Here is a 16,047-nt window from a genome sequence, read left to right as displayed (position 1 = left end):
GTATCAAAATTAAAACTTATTGTTCTTAGTAAAGAAACTTATGAAAGTGAAAAGGCGCCCTGACTGGTTTGGCTCAGTGGATAGAGCATCAGCCTGCGGACGCAAGGGTCCCAGGTTTGATTCCGGTCAAGGGCATGTACCTTGGTTGCGGGCACATCTCCAGTAGGGGGTGTGCAGGAGGCAGCTGATCGATGTTTCTCTCTCATTGATGTTTCTAACTCTCTATCCCTCTCCCTTCCTCTCTGTAAAAAATCATTAAAATCTATTTTAAAAAAAGAAAGTGAAAAGGCAAACAAAATTAAACATGCTTTTACCATACAATCCAGTATTTCCCCAAGTGAATTTAAAACTTATGCCCACAGAAAAACATGCATGTGGATGTTTATAGCAGCTATATTTAAAATGACAAAACCTAGAAGTAAGCAAGATGTCCTTTTATAGATGAATAAATAAATAAACTATAGTACATCCAGACAACAGAATATTACTTAGTGCTAAAAAAAAATAGCTACTAACCCACAAAAAGACATGGAGGAATCCTAAATTCCTAAATGAAAGAAGACAATCAGAGAAGCCTGTATATTGTCTGTTTCCAACTAAATGACATTCTGGAAAAGACAAAACTATGGAAACAGTAAAAAGATCAATGGTTACCAGGAGTTACGAGGGGGAGGGATGAATAGGCAGAGCACAGATTTTTAGGACAGTGAAGATACTCTGTATGATACTATAATGACGGATACATGCCATTACATTTGTCCAAACCAAAAGAACATAATCACCAAGAATGAACCCTAAAGTGAGCTATGGACTTTGAGTGATTATTATGTGTCCATGTAGGTTCATCACTTGTAACAAATGTACTACTTTGGTCAGGAATGTTGATAACTGAGGAACCTATGCATGTGTAGGGGCAGGGGTTATGTGGGTAATCTGTGTATCTTCCTTTCTTTTTACTGTGAGCTTAAAACTGTTCTCAAAAAATAAAATATTTAAAAAATGACAAGTCACAGAATGAGAGAACATATTTGAAACGCTTACTATCTTACAAGGAATTTGTATCCAGAATATACAATCTTACAACTCTATGACAGACTACTCATCAGTCTACTAGAGAAGTGCAAATTAAAGTCACCAGGTACCACTACACCCCCCACTAGAAGGGCTAAACATAAAAACATTAAGAACATCAAGTGCTGGTGAGAATGTGGAGAAAATTGAATTCTCATACATTTCTGCTTGGTAAGTAAAAGGCAACAAATACTTTGGAAAGAATTTGACAGCTTCTTACACAGGTAAATGCACACTAATCATATGGCTCAGCAATGCTGCTCTTAGGTACTCACCAAGAACAGCAAATGCGTATTTCTATACAAAGACTTGAAAACCAAGGTTCACCCCAACTTTATTCATAGCAATCAAAAATTTCCAACTACCTAAATGTCCCTTAATAGGAGAATGGATAAACCGATTGTAGTATAACCATAAGACGAAATATTATTCAGAGGTTTTTTTTTTAATCTTAAATTATTTATACATGCAAGGATATCCATGAATTTCAAAAAACATTCCACTGAGTGAAAGAAGCCATACATAAAAGAGTACATACTATATGATTCCATTTATATGTAATTCCAGATAAAGAAAATGAATTTATAGTGATCAACAGCAATCAAGAGGCAGCCTATGTCCGGGGTTGACTGCAAAGGGGTATCAGGGAACTTTTGGGGTGACAATAACCTTCTCTGTCTTGATTGCGCTGGAGGTTATATAGAAGTATGCTTTTTTCAAGATGCATTCAGTTGTACCTTGAAGGTGCAGCTTATTTGATGCAAAGTACACCACAACAAAGTTGTTTTATGGGAAAATGTTCTTGTCTCAGTCAAGTTACGTCCTACAAGTGGCAAAAGATGCACATCAAATTCTGAAAATCCTATTAATATATTTGTGTTCTAAAGGGGGGGGTTTAAGGTAGAGAAGTATTGTGTAAAAATGTGCTTACAACACCTGGGATATGGTAGGGGATCAACAAATTTTAATTTCATTGTTTTCTTCCCAGTTGTTCTTATGGGGAAAATATAAGTAATGTTTTCAAAGGCAGTCAGCTATAAAATACTGGAAGAATATATGCAAAGGGACAAGATAATGAATCAGTGATTAATCATCTAAGAAGAAGTAAAGGAATCTGGACTATATAAAAGCTCTTTCCTCTTCTGTGATTTATAAAATGATCATGATCCAGGCTTTAGAATGCCCTTGCTGTTAACCTTCCTAACTCTGGTATCTCTCTTTTTATGGTACTCATTTGGCCTTAGTATGTATTTCCTATATTAGTCATTATATTTTTAAGCACACACTCTTGTTTTTTAACTTTGTCATAAATTTCTAGAAGGCAAGAACCATGTCTAATACCCTTGTTTCAAGCATCCAATTAAAGTTGAATGTATTATGGGTGATATTTATGTTCTCATTTTTAAAAATATCTTGCTTTATCAATATTATTGAGTCAAATAGCAGATATTAACTTACTCTCATATAAAATGGAACATTTTATTTAAGAGATTTAGCCAGGTAATTTAAGTTTTTTCTTTCTCTTAATATAGTCATAAATCTAGGATCCTGCATTTATTCACTTTTTTAGTCACTCAATAAAAATATATTGAACATCTCTCTTTGCTAAGCATTATGTACAATGCTGGAAATACAGAGATGATTATATGCTCACGTTCTAAAAAGTATGTCAAATACAGCAACAAATTTATAATGGTGGGATAAATATATCATGAAGAGGTGTGTGTGGAAAGAGAGAAAGATAACACTGTGATAATGTTCCAGATAAGGTTCAAAAATAAAATTTTGATCCATCTATTCATTAGCTAATCTTAAATTCTGCAGTCAAATTTACTATCATTTAGATAGCTGAACATAGATTATCCATAACTGATACTATAAATAAAGGTTGAATTATTCGAGCATTAAAATTGTGGTTATTTTTCCAGGCAAGGAAAGTAACTCTCTTTCTCTGATTACTTAGGCACCTGCAGCTTTACCTCAATCCAAGGTTTGACTCTTATTTATAAGACAGAAAGTTTGTTTGCATAAGACGGCCCAGAGTGTCAACAGTGAACCAGTAAATTATGATTAGATTTAGAGCCGACCTCTTCCAATTTGGACTTGACCTTATTGGAAAGTCAAAGTGACTACTACATGGCAGCTATCTTCCACAGAGTGAAACGTTTTTGGCAATTTTGAATGAGAAGTTGGTCAGCAGGATTTTGTCTATGTATTCTTTTAATTGCAATTTGATATAAGAAGTATTCTGTGCCAATATTACTCTTTCTCTTTTTGCCAAAAAAGGGAAATAACATTTAAAAACAGTTCTTTCAAGTTATTAAAGAATCATCCAATAAGCCAGTCAATGAAGGAAAAATACCACATGATCTCACTCATTCATGGATAATAAAGACCATTATAAACTTATGAACAATAATAGATACAGAGGCAGAGCTGCCTCAAACTGATTGTCAAACTGCAGCGGGAAGGCCAAGGGAGGGTTGGGGGGCAGGAGGGAGGGGGGTAAGAGATCAACCAAAGGACTTGTATACATGCATATAAGCATAACCAATGGACATAAGACACTGGGGCGTAGGGGAGGCCAGGGGATTGTCAAGGGCGGGGGGGGGGGGGGGGGGAAGGACACATATGTAATACCCTTTGTAATACTTTAAGCAATAAAAAAATAATAATAGAAAACAAAACAAAACAAAACAAAACAAAAAGAATCATCCAATCAAAAAAATAAATGCTCATGGTACCTTCTTGTCCACTGACCTTCTACATGATGTTTCCTTTATGAAATTTCCCACCTCACTCCCTCCACAACCGCTCTTTGCCTAGAAAATCCTTATTACCCTCCAGATCCTAATCTAAACATCACTTTCTTGGAGATGCCTTTCTTGACTATATCCTTCCAAATACTCAGTGCTTACCCCAACAGACTAGGAAAGTCTTCCCCTCATATGCTCTCATAGTACTTTATCATAAAAATTACATTAGTAATCCATTAGCTATTTGTTTATTTTTGTCTTCCTTACCAGTCTGTACCCCTTCGTATGGGTAGACACTGTTTCTGTCTTGTTTGTATAATAGGCACTTAATAGCTATTTGTTGAGTAAATGATAAAAATTTACAAACAGTAATGAAATTCAGGAAAACAATGTTGTCATTTTGTTAATGAGAAAGCTAGTGGAGAGAGCTTTGGGGGTTGGTTTCCCAGTCTTAGGCTAGAAGACGCACTAAAGAGAATTTTAAAAGTCCAATTCAAGATTCCTTATGAAAGTTTTCAGACAGAAGTAAATTGTGTGGCCTTAGTGGTTGCTCAATACTGTATGGCCCCAGATTTGCAGAGCAAACTCCAGGAGGCCTTGGCTAATCAACACTTTTGGTAAACCTATGGGAAAACTCAGAGCAAACCCATGTTCCAATAAGACTTCATTTACAAAGCAGAAGATGAACTGGATTTGGTACACAGACTTAGCTGTCAACCCTTATTCTTCTCCATGGAAATGAGGCAAAAAGATGGGCAGAGAGTACTTTTAGTAACATATGGGGCAAAGACCACCCAAAGATTGTCTAAGGGAAGGAAGTTAATTCACCTTACTATTTACTATTTATTACAAGTCCCAGATTTAGTGAAGTTACTTGTTAACTTGTAAGCTGTTGTCCCACACAAATGCAAATAATTTTTGTCTGATGAAACAGGTAACCCTAAAGATTAAATCTTTTTTTAACTCTACAGTCTTATCTTAACAGTTTTTGACATTGCCCATATATATCAAGTTTTTTTTTAATGCTTTTCAAACTCGTCATTGCATTGTACTGATGTTCTTCATTAATTAATGAATTAAAGAAAATCTCTTACACATGCCCATTTTTTATTTTCCTGAGAGTTGTGATTTTACATTTTGAAATTGTACGTTAGCAAACTTTATGCTGATACAATCAGGCCAGGTTGAAAATCATCTGACATGGTTTCTTCTTCCACATCTGGCATGTAATGACCACTTGGAACCTCAGGCTCTTCATCTCTAAGGGACCAAAATTTCAAAGTCCCTTCCATACTCACTTTAAGTATTCTAAATCATAAAAGTTTGAATAAGTTAAATTTATTACTGAAATAGAATATTACTAAACAAAAGAAAATTGAACATTCTGCCAAGAACTCAGACTTGGAATGTACTGTTTTTTTATTGCAGAAACAACTAAAGGAGTCCATTCAAAATAAAAAAAAACCGTCATTTAAATAATAGTTGCCAGGAGCAATTGTTCTTTAATTGAGCCATTTGTTTTTCAGCTAGATAACTGTTGATATACACATAGAATGATACACGATTTATATATTTTGTAGAGTTTTGTTCTTGTCAAGGCATACCATGGGTTCATTCTTTATCAGAGAGCACATACCATACTCAGAGAGTAAGTCTCCCTGCCTTGTTCAGACTGAGAGCAAAGTTGCTATACATTGGAAATGGAATTTTGACCTTGTTTGAATTTAGACAAATGAAAATTATAATTAACTAAAAATTTTACAAAGAAGGGCATTGGAATGGTCTGTTAAGAGTAATAAAGAGGAGAACCAAGACGGCAAGCTTAGGTAAACACTTGTACTTGCTGCCTCTCACAAACACATCGAAACTACAACTAAATGACAAAACAAATATCATCCAGAACCACGGGAAATCTGGCTTAATGGAAGTTCTACAACTAGAAGGAAAGAAAAAAGCACATTGAGACCGGTAGAAGGTGCGGAGGTGCAGAGATGCAGAGGTATGGAGGTGCGCTGTTGTTTTTTTCAATCGGGAGGGAGATACAAGCTCCTGATTGCTCTGAACTCCAGTTCCGGGTGAGACTCTGGGGACCCAGACTCATGGGGAGAAACTGGACTGTCTGGCATCGGGCTGGAACACGAGGGCGGCTTTCTCTCAGAGGTACTCCCAGCGATCATTGTTCCTGCACGGGCGCGGGATGCAGAGACGCAGGGACCTCCTCAGTGCAGGGCTTACTGGCAGCCATTGCTATTTGCTGCACCTTGGTGATTCCCTGAGACCCTGCCCCACCCAATTTACAACCCCACCCAAGCTATGTGCAGTGGCTTTTGCATATGAATGGCCTGTCCTTTCACAGCTTAAAACCTAACAAACTGCAGCTGGGTCAGAGAACTCCAAAGCTTCCAAAAGAAGGCCCACGTCTTGGCAGCAGCAGCCTGTTTTGCTTCACAGCTGGGCCTCATCTGGGCACTTCCAAACCCCAAATAAAGAGGAGGAATCTGCAGATATCTCTGTAGCTCCTACTGGGTGGCCTCAGGCAGTGGCTGACTTTGCACCTCCTTGGAGATCCAAGAGCCAGTGTACCCAGTGGTCAGTGTGAGACCACACCAGATTATAACTCTTCACATCCATAAGTGACACACTCAAGGGGCAGACTCAGTGAGCTCCAAAGTCCCACTGAAGCAAGTCCAGCCCCATAAGGGTGTCTCCTGAACAGCAGCTCTTCCAATGTAGACACAGCTAGTCCTCACAGCCAATTGGCCTGGAGGTCAATTCCTCCCGGTGATACCAACAGCAATCAAGGCTTAACTAGAACAAGACTGTGCACACAGCCCACAAAGGGGTGCACCAAGAGTGTCCACCTCATGTGATTGGGGAGGCTGAGCCACTGGGCCCTATAGGACACCTAGCACACAAAGCCACTCTACCAACACAGGGAAGCATAAAAAATGCGGAGACAAAGAAACAGGTCACAAATGAAAGAAATGGAGGAAAGCAAACTACTGGATATAGAGTTCAAAACCACAGTTATAAGGTTACTCAAGAATCTTCTAGAAACCTCCGAGGAACTTAGTGAGACCTTCAACGTTCTTAGTGAGAATGCCAAAAAAATGGAAAAGGACCTGTCAAAAATTAAGCATACACTGTCTGAAATAAAGAATAATATACAGAAATTCAACAGTAGAATCAAGTCAAAGATTTGAAATATGAGGAAGCAAAAAACACCCAACCGGAAGAGCAAAAAAGAAAAAAAATCCAAAAATATGAAGATAGTGTAAGGAGCCTTTGGGACGACTTCAAACATATCAACATCTGAATTATGGGGTGCCAGAAGAAGAGAGAGAGCAAGATATTGAAAACCTATTTGAAGAAATAATGACAGAAAACCTCCCCTACCTGGTGAAAGAAATAGACTTACAAGTCCAGGAAGCACAGAGAACTTCAAACAAGAGGAATACAAAGAGGACTACACCAAGATGCATCATAATTAAAATGCCAAGGGCAAAAGACAAAGAGAGAATCTTAAAAGCAGCAAGAGAAAAACAGTTAGTTACCTACAAGGGAGTACCCATATGACTGTCAGCTGCTTTCTCAACAGAAACTATGCAGGCCAGAAGGGAATGGCAAGAAATATTCAAAGTGATGAATAGCAAAAACCTACAACCAAGATTACTCTACCCAGCAAAGCTATCATTTAGAATTAAAGATCAGGTAAAGAGCTTCACAGACAAGAAAAAGCTAAAGGAATTCATCGCCACCAAACTAGTATTATATGAAATGCTGAAGGGTGTTCTTTAAGTAGAGGAAGAAGAAGGAAAGGTAAAGATAAAAATTATGAACAACAAAGTGACAACAAATACATATCTATCAACAAGTGAATCTAAAAATTAAGTCAATAAAAAATCTGATGAACAGAATAAACTGGTGAATATAATAGAAACAGGGGCATAGAAAGGGAGTGGACTGACAATTCTCAGAGGGGAGGATGTGGGGGTGCGGGAAGAGACTGGACAAAAATCTTACACCTATGGATGAGGATAGTGGGGGGGGGGGAGGGGGTAAGGACCTGGGGTGGGGTGAGAACCGGGTGGAGGGGAGCTATGGGGGGGGGGGGGGGGGGAGAGGAACATCTGTAATAATCTAAACAATAAAGATTTATTTTTTTAAAAAAAAGAGTAATAAAGAGTTCTTTATTCTGTCCAGTTGGCATGGCTCAGTGGTTGAGTGTCGACCTATGAACCTGGAGGTCATGGTTCAAGTCCCAGTCAAGGCACATGCCTGGGTTATGGGCTCCATCCCCAGTGTGGGGCATGCAGGAGGCAGCCGATCAATAGTTCTCTCTCACATTGATGTTTCCATCTCTCTCTTCCTCTCCCTTCCTCTCTAAAATCAATAAATAAATAAAAATTTTAAAAAAGAGTTCTTCATTCTAAGGTTTTAAAAAATTCTATATAATAAAAGGGTAATGTGCAAATTGTCCCCTCAACCGAGAGTTCAACTGGAGTTCAACCAGGGGATAAGGCTGGCCCGCTAATGGCCCTGGGCCACTTCCCCTGGCCCGCCTGGCCCAATCTGCTGAGACAGCTGGACCCCACCCATGCATGAATTCATGCACTGGGCCTCTAGTAGTTTATAAAAGAAGTGCAAGGCAAGATAATAATTAAAAATAATATAGGTAAAAATATAACACCTACAATATTCATGATGCACATTTTGAGAGTCCATCAATAATGAATTTGGTTGGTATTTGTTGTATGCAGTGATTGAAATATTTTCTCTATTAAAAAATATAGGATATTGCAATATAGACCATCTTCAATCCAGTTATGAGTTAATTCTAACCTTAAAAATGAGATTTGTCCACAGGTCCTAATAGTTATCAAAGTAGGCCCAGTAAAAATTTGGCCTCAGAATCTGAATCACAGATTTATTATAAACCAACTCATTTATTTGGTTATCATGCAAATGTAGTTGAATGAGAAAATTTCAAGGGTGTTGAGTTCAGAAATCTGGTTGTTTTACCTAAACCCGAACACAGTACCCTGAGCCTGGTTAGAAATAATCCCATGAGATGCATGAATAAAAGTGAAGTTTTTTAATGGGATCAAATTAGATTTAATAACTATTTTAAGACTAGACAATATTTTCTAAATTTTCAAGTCTGAAGTATATTACCTTTTATATTGTATAAGGCTAATTTGAACTACATAAATTTCTGATTAAATCATGTTAACTATGATACTGATTTTTTAAAATATGTTTTTACTTATTTTAGAAAAAGAGTAAGAGAAAGGGATAGAGAGATAGAAACATTGATGAGAGAGAAAGATTGATCAGCTGCCTCTTGCACATCCCCAACTAGGGATCAAGTCCACAACCTGGGCAGGTGCCCTGACCAGGAATTGAACCGGTGACTTCTTGACTCATGGGTTGACGCTCAACCACTGAACCACACCAATTGGGCTGATTCTGATTTTTTACATTTGTTGAGACATACTTTATATCTTGTGCTTATAAATTCTTATGTATAAAAGGAATGTTTATGTATGTTTAAAAAATAATTTTATTGGTTGTAGTTTTCATATAAGTCCATTGCATTGAGATTGTAAATTGCATTGTTCAAATTGTCTATCCTTTTTCGTTTTTAGCCAGTTTTTAAGAGAATTTGGTAAAACTTCTAACTATGATCGTGGATTTGTCAATTTCCCTTTGTTTTACATATGTTAATACTATTTTGGATTCCGTTATTAGGTACTAACAATTTCAGGATGGATATATCTTCTGGTGAATTGTACATTTAATCATTATTTAACAACCTTTTTTATTTTTTAAAATATATATATTTTTATTGATTTCAGAGAGAAAGGGAGAGGGAGAGAGAGAGAAACATCAGTGATGAGAGAGAATCATTGATCGGTGCCTCCTGCACTACTGGGGATTTAGCCCACAACCCAGACATGTGCCCTTGAACAGAATCGAACCTGGGACCCTTCAGTCTGCAGGCTGACACTCTATCCACTGAGCCAAACCGGCCAGGGCTAACAACCCTTTTAAATCTTAACTGTGTGTCCTGCTTTAAAATGTATTTGCAGACCAAAGGACATGTATGCATGCATATTAGCATAACTAATGGACACAGACATTGGGGCAGTGGGGGCTTGCCCAGGGTGGGAATGGTTTGGGGGGGGGGGGGTGTTAATTGGGGAAAAAGGAGACATATGTAAAACTTAAGACAACAAAAATAAATAAATAAATAAATAAATAAATAAATAAGAAACTTATAGACAAAAAAAAAATGTATTTGCCTACTATGATTATTGATACTCCAACTTTCATTTGGTAATGATCTACCTGTTAGATATACATGTATTACACTTATTTCTCAGCTGATGATATTCATTTATTACTAAAATTCAGCATATTGCAATAGAGAAACCAAGACCTAAATAGATCAGGTTATATTTCCATGGACACAGAGATGAACATGACAGAGCTGCAGACAGATGTAAATACTAGCAGCACAAAATCTCATGAACTTGAATTTTACTTCCCGATCTGACCCTCTCCACTGCGTTGTTCACCCTCAATGAGGACCTTTGCTTTTTCCTGGTCCTGCACAGGGATAAACTGTAGTCTAGGTTTGCCAATTTGCCTGTGGCTACTGCTCTGGAGGAGTCCATCTTCTACAAAGTCAGGAACTTGGCCAGATCTAGATCTGTCAGGAAATTATTTCCCACAAGCATGCCTTTTTTCAATTCCACTGCCTTTCATTCTTTGATTTCAGTTTAGTTTCTTCTTTTGGACTAGAGGGCTAGTGCATGAGTTTGTGCACATTGAAAGGAAATTAATTAGAAGAAATATTTTAGAGGCCGGGGAGGGACGCCAGGAGGGCTCCAGGGCGTGTCCGGCCTGTCTTGCACAGTCCCGATTGGCCAGACCCCAGCAGCAAGCTAACCTACCAGTCGGAGCATCTGCCCCCTGGTGGTCAGAGCACATCATAGCACTGGTTGAGCAGTTGACCAAAGGGTCTACTGATCAGTCAGACACTTAGCATATTAGGCTTTTATATATTCTGTCTGATGGGAGCTTTAAGTATATCTAGCTGATAATCCAGGATTAATGTTTTCCTTTGAAATGACTAAGAGAACACACTGTTGAGCAATTTTGCCATTCTACATAGCTGTATTGTCAAGAGCAGTAGGGGGAAAATACTTAAAAGTCACCGCATAGCAATTTTCCCCTTACAAATAAATTTTTAAATACAGAGAATATACATGGTTGCTCTGTGCAAGTATATATCTTATGGCTATATGCTGATGCCATGACAAAACTCTGAAAGTGTTTAGATGGGACTCATTCCAAATATCAATGAACTACCTTCTTCATCAATGAACTTGCTTCTTCAACTTGAGCTTGAATCCTGTGCTGTGCACTATAAAGGCCCATGTTCATCTCACTGAACATCTCAAGAAGTTGTGTTTGACAGGTCAAGCCCAGTAAGCACAGTCCTGCCAGGAGATATGTGCCTAACCTCTTCAGAGATGACCATCTCAGTCCAGCATTCCTTGGGAGAAACAGCACCTTAATTGAACCTCATCAACCACCATGTTGGTGGTTTCTGAGCAGATGATCAAAAAGTCAACCACAACTGCATAGAACAAAGCTCCTAATTGAGAGTTGGTCTTTAGAAGACTTGGGAACAATGCTCTCCCTCAAATGTGTGGTAGACCGAAAGTATTTATGAAAAGCGGCGCAGGAGTGATAAAATAGGTCAATAGTTGTTTCTTTGACTCATATATTTAAGGTAGTGTATTCATAAGTTGCAACATTTTATAAGTCATTATGGTCATGGACGCTCAAGATATTATCATGGACATTCAACTTATTTTTTTTCAAAACTCTATAAAGCTCATTATTCTTAAGACTCTGTAAGGTTTTATCAAAGGAATAAAATGCTCAAGATTTCAAGGCTTAGGAATGACATAGAATGGATTTAAATTGCAGCAGATTAACACAAAGTTGCTCTCTTTCCATCACGGCACACTGCCACTCACGACTTAGCTGCCTCTTATGCTCAGATCCCTCATGTGTCACCTTTTCACACACAAAGAGCCACCAAGTCATTCTTTACCATTGCACTCTCTTCTAATTTTTAAGTTAGTACCTATTGAATACATTCTGTTTTGTTTAATTTGTAACAAATTAAATAATAATTTTAAATGAATTCTAATAATAGGGTGTTTGGTTTATAATAGTTGTTTGTTGCCTATTTCCCTTTGCACAATGAGGAAGACCATGAGTGGTGGGAAGTACCTTGTTTATTGTCTAACACTGTATGTATACCTGGCATAGAGTGAAGAATCCAGTGCTATCTATTAAACAGAAATAATGCAAAAATATTAAATGCTCTGTCCATAAAATTTACACTGATTCCAAGGTACAAACTATAGTGACTACATTATATTTGGGGGACTAGCTCATTTGCAACTTAAACATCTATTGAATCATGATTAATATTTATTGACAGTTTCCTTAGAGTTTTTAACTTCGTCCCTCTTAAATAAAAGGCATAAGGGAAAAGGAATGAGAGTATAGTAGTGGTGGCTGTGTCCACATCACTCATAGTTGTGTGAACCAGGAGGGACAATGAAAACAACGTTTTGGATAAACCTGCTTATAAATAATGCATGGCACATGTTTCATATTGTTAATTGGCCTTTTATACTCAAAGGCTCAATCTCATATATTTAAAAGCTTTCTGCTTCACCCACAAACTTATTTCTTTACAAGTAAAATCAATTCCTGAAAATTGCTTTCGAGAAAACCTTTTTCCTCAAACTATATGAATAATAGTTAACCCCTTTTGCAAACTTAGAAAAACAACAACACAAAAGCAACCTACTCCTCCTGGTTCACACAACTATAACTGATGTAGACATGACAATCCACCGATAAAAGTTCTTTCCTTTCCGTTTAAGTTCTTTATTTAACAAGAGAAAATCATAATTGGATTTCAAAGATATTCTCAAGTTACATATAATTCCCACTTATTGTGGCTTGCATATGTGACCAACGGGTTCTTAAAAACTGATGTTAGTGTGGTAATCATCTTTCAGGACAAATAAAAAAAGAACTATTTGTTAATTCTTTACTTTTTTAAAAAAATCTTTAACAAAACACTAAGTGGTTTCCTGAGAAGTGAACCCCCAGCTGACTTACCACATTTTCTGGAGCTTCGACGGGGAGACATTGTTTTTTACGTAAAGCATAGGTCCTCCGAAAACCAAAATAAAAGCACACTGAAATGCCAGAACAAGTGTGGCTGAGGCAGTTCTTTAATTTACATTAGCTCCTTCCCGGTGCTTTAAGAATGTAAAAGCTAGCCTTTCCTATCTCTTCCTAAAATGTCTTACCAAGCACCCTATTCATGTGAAATACGCCCTTTAGAGAAAACATACTGCTAAGGGTGAAATCGGTGTAACCAGATTGGCTGATTTGCTTAATCTCTTTTAAATAAAAATATGTATGTTCAAAGAAATATCTATCTTGTTCTTATCCATTAAATCTAGGGAATAAGAATATCCACCAGATCTCCTGGGCAGGGAAACCTTTCAAGGATAAAGGGATTATCTTCAGGGATAAAAATCACCAGATAATCACTACTTTCACACTTTAACAAATCAGTTTTAGCTTTTGCATTTTATTCTTCAGCTTAAGCCCCACTTGTTTGCCAGCAATCCAGACTTCTGTGCATGGTTCTTCCTGTCTTCAGTCAATTAGGTCTAGCCAGTGGACTTAATTTTAGGAATTAAATTTAGGAAGAAAGTTCAGATTCTGAGAAGAATACCGAATTCTGAATAAGATCTATGTTCTCAAAACTTTCCTCCCATCATCATTTAATTCAGTGAATCTTCAACTCGACATATAATGAAGTTATTTTTAAATGATTTATGATGAGACCCATATAATGAGTATGACATAAAACTGAAGTCTAAGGCTGCAAATCATATGTTGGGCAAATATTTCCAAAATTAAGTATTAATTTGAAGAAATGAGTCATCTTTCTAGACTTGAAATATAGAGAGAAAAAATTAAAGACGGAGGGAGAATCTTTATTAACACAAAGTTTATGGAGTTGTAGCACATTGTTATACCAACTATAAATAAATGTAAAAGGTTACTTTTGCTTCACCATCTGATTTCCCTAACTTCCTCTGTTTTGAAGAATTATCTTCAAAACAGTTTTTTCCAGGCTTGAGATACATTCTACAGCAGTCTTCACATGCTTTATTTATATACTATATTCATTTGCTTTTAAAGATGCTGCAAATGAATTGTTGTAATCATTTGTAATTTTTGTTACATATTTTAAAATATAAGTAGCATATTTACATAGTAAATATTCAATGAGAATGTTTAAAATATTAAAAAAAAAACATAAAATAAATCAATTCTCCCTCCCTCATCTCCTCTGCCCCTCTTTTCTCTACAAAAGAGTTTTAGAACTACAGTTATATTTTTAAAAGTTTAATTCTTAAACAATTTGAAATCTTATTTAGGGTCACGCATTATATCACATATAATGTCGTTAAACTATATAATATTTGTACCATTAAAATTATTTTGAAGGTGATTTTAAAATACTTTTCATTAAAGTCACATTCTCAATATTGATGCCTTGCTTTGAGTCTTAGTTTGATATTTTCTTTCCTGAGATAAAGTAATGGCACTGTTTATCTTAAACATTCCTATGAATTGACCATTAATATGACTCAACATTTTACTCATTTTTAAATATGTTTACCTATTGCATTTGATCTCATAGATTAATCTAAATATTTTTACCTGTTACCAAATTTGATCTAATTTTTAAGGTAATAATCTAACCTAAAAAAAATGTGGTTTTAAAAGGTTTTAAAGTTTTCAAAGATCTTTTGATACAATGAAGTTGCATCTCCAACTAATTAGTAAAATGCTTAGAAAATGTTCAATTTTCTCTGCAGTCTTCTTCATTTGGGTTTTCTAATAGCAAACTACTCCCTTATCTCACATAGGTAGATCAATTGCTGAACAGGAAAGGGAATCTTGAATTATTATTTTTTTCAAATGTTTCTGTGTGTAACCTTCTAATTGTAGTATTGAGTATAGTTTGGCCAAGCGAAAGCAAAACTAGGTTTTTCTTCAATGGCTTTACACCGAGAGGTACAGAATGGCTTAACAGCTTCCTGGCAGCCCACACGGATGATAACAGTATCTGGAATGCAGACATAAAGCATAAGAAGACGTACACTGCCCCACGGCAGTGATTAGATAGGACAATCTTGGAGCTTCGGAAACAGAAAGCAGACAGCAAACAACAAGGCAGTCTGCAACCCTGAGCAAAACCTCTTTCCCATCAAAACTCTGCTGCCAACCCAGCTTCGCCTCTCCCAGACCCACAGGCTGGCAGAGGCAACCGCAGCCACTCCAAAGTGGAGTTTCAGGCCCATCCTTAGTGGTTTCTGTCACCCTCTTGGTGCTTTTCCTTCATGAATGAAATATGCAAATGGCATCTCACATTGGCTCTTTCAATGAAGAAGAAGAAGGTCAGGAGACAGAACTGACACAGCCAGCACGTTAGAGATTTGGGACCGATGTACTTACACCTCCAAATGCCTCCAGATTTCAGCCTCTGGAAATATCTAGCCCATTTCTTTATGGCACTGTTGCTTCCATCAGCTGTGAAAATTAACATAAAATAATATAGTAACCCAACAAGTGCTGGACAGCGTACAGAGCATCAGATTAAGTGCACACTCAAGGCACACGCCGGTGTACAGAATCTGAATGGTAAATAGCAAGTAAATACCTTCCAATGGACCGGAAGGGGGAAGGATGCTGAGCGGCTGCAGCTGCTGCCTGCTCTCTTGTGTAACAGCAAAGGCGGCTCAGTCTCGCTGACAGGCTGTGTGAAGCGGGGCTGCCTATGGGCGCCGGGGCGGTCCTAGTGCCTGCCCCTGATTAGCTGCCAAGGTAGCTCAGAAGAGCCTCTTACTTCTTGTGATACTTCTGGGGGCTGTCACCAAGGGTTTCAGGGACGTCGGCTTGTTAAGCATCAGTGCAGCGGGTCTGAGCTGGGGAAAAGTGAGTAAGAAACAGGGTCTGCTAATGTTCCAGACACTGATATTGAAACCAGAACGGAGGATGGATGCTCTTGTCTGTTAACTAAATGGTGCCCTTG

General features: G+C 37.4%; 1 protein-coding gene across 1 annotated transcript in view; it reads right to left on the bottom strand.

Moving 5' to 3' along the window:
• RAB27B (RAB27B, member RAS oncogene family) overlaps positions 1 to 15,545 on the bottom strand; it is a 121,685-nt gene extending 106,140 nt beyond the window's left edge. Inside the window, exon 1 of the mRNA XM_070420318.1 lies at positions 15,471 to 15,545. The gene's annotated coding sequence lies outside the window, so the exon portion shown is untranslated. The remainder of the gene's footprint in view (positions 1 to 15,470) is intronic.
• Positions 15,546 to 16,047: the final 502 nt, after the last annotated feature.

This window comes from Myotis yumanensis, unplaced genomic scaffold (assembly GCF_028538775.1).
Source record: "Myotis yumanensis isolate MYYU_CA2020_CCGP unplaced genomic scaffold, mMyoYum1.0.hap1 SCAF_7, whole genome shotgun sequence".
Classification (NCBI taxonomy): Eukaryota; Metazoa; Chordata; class Mammalia; order Chiroptera; family Vespertilionidae; genus Myotis; species Myotis yumanensis.
Note: the sequence above shows the minus strand (reverse complement) of the source record. Positions and strands in the feature narration are given on the sequence as shown.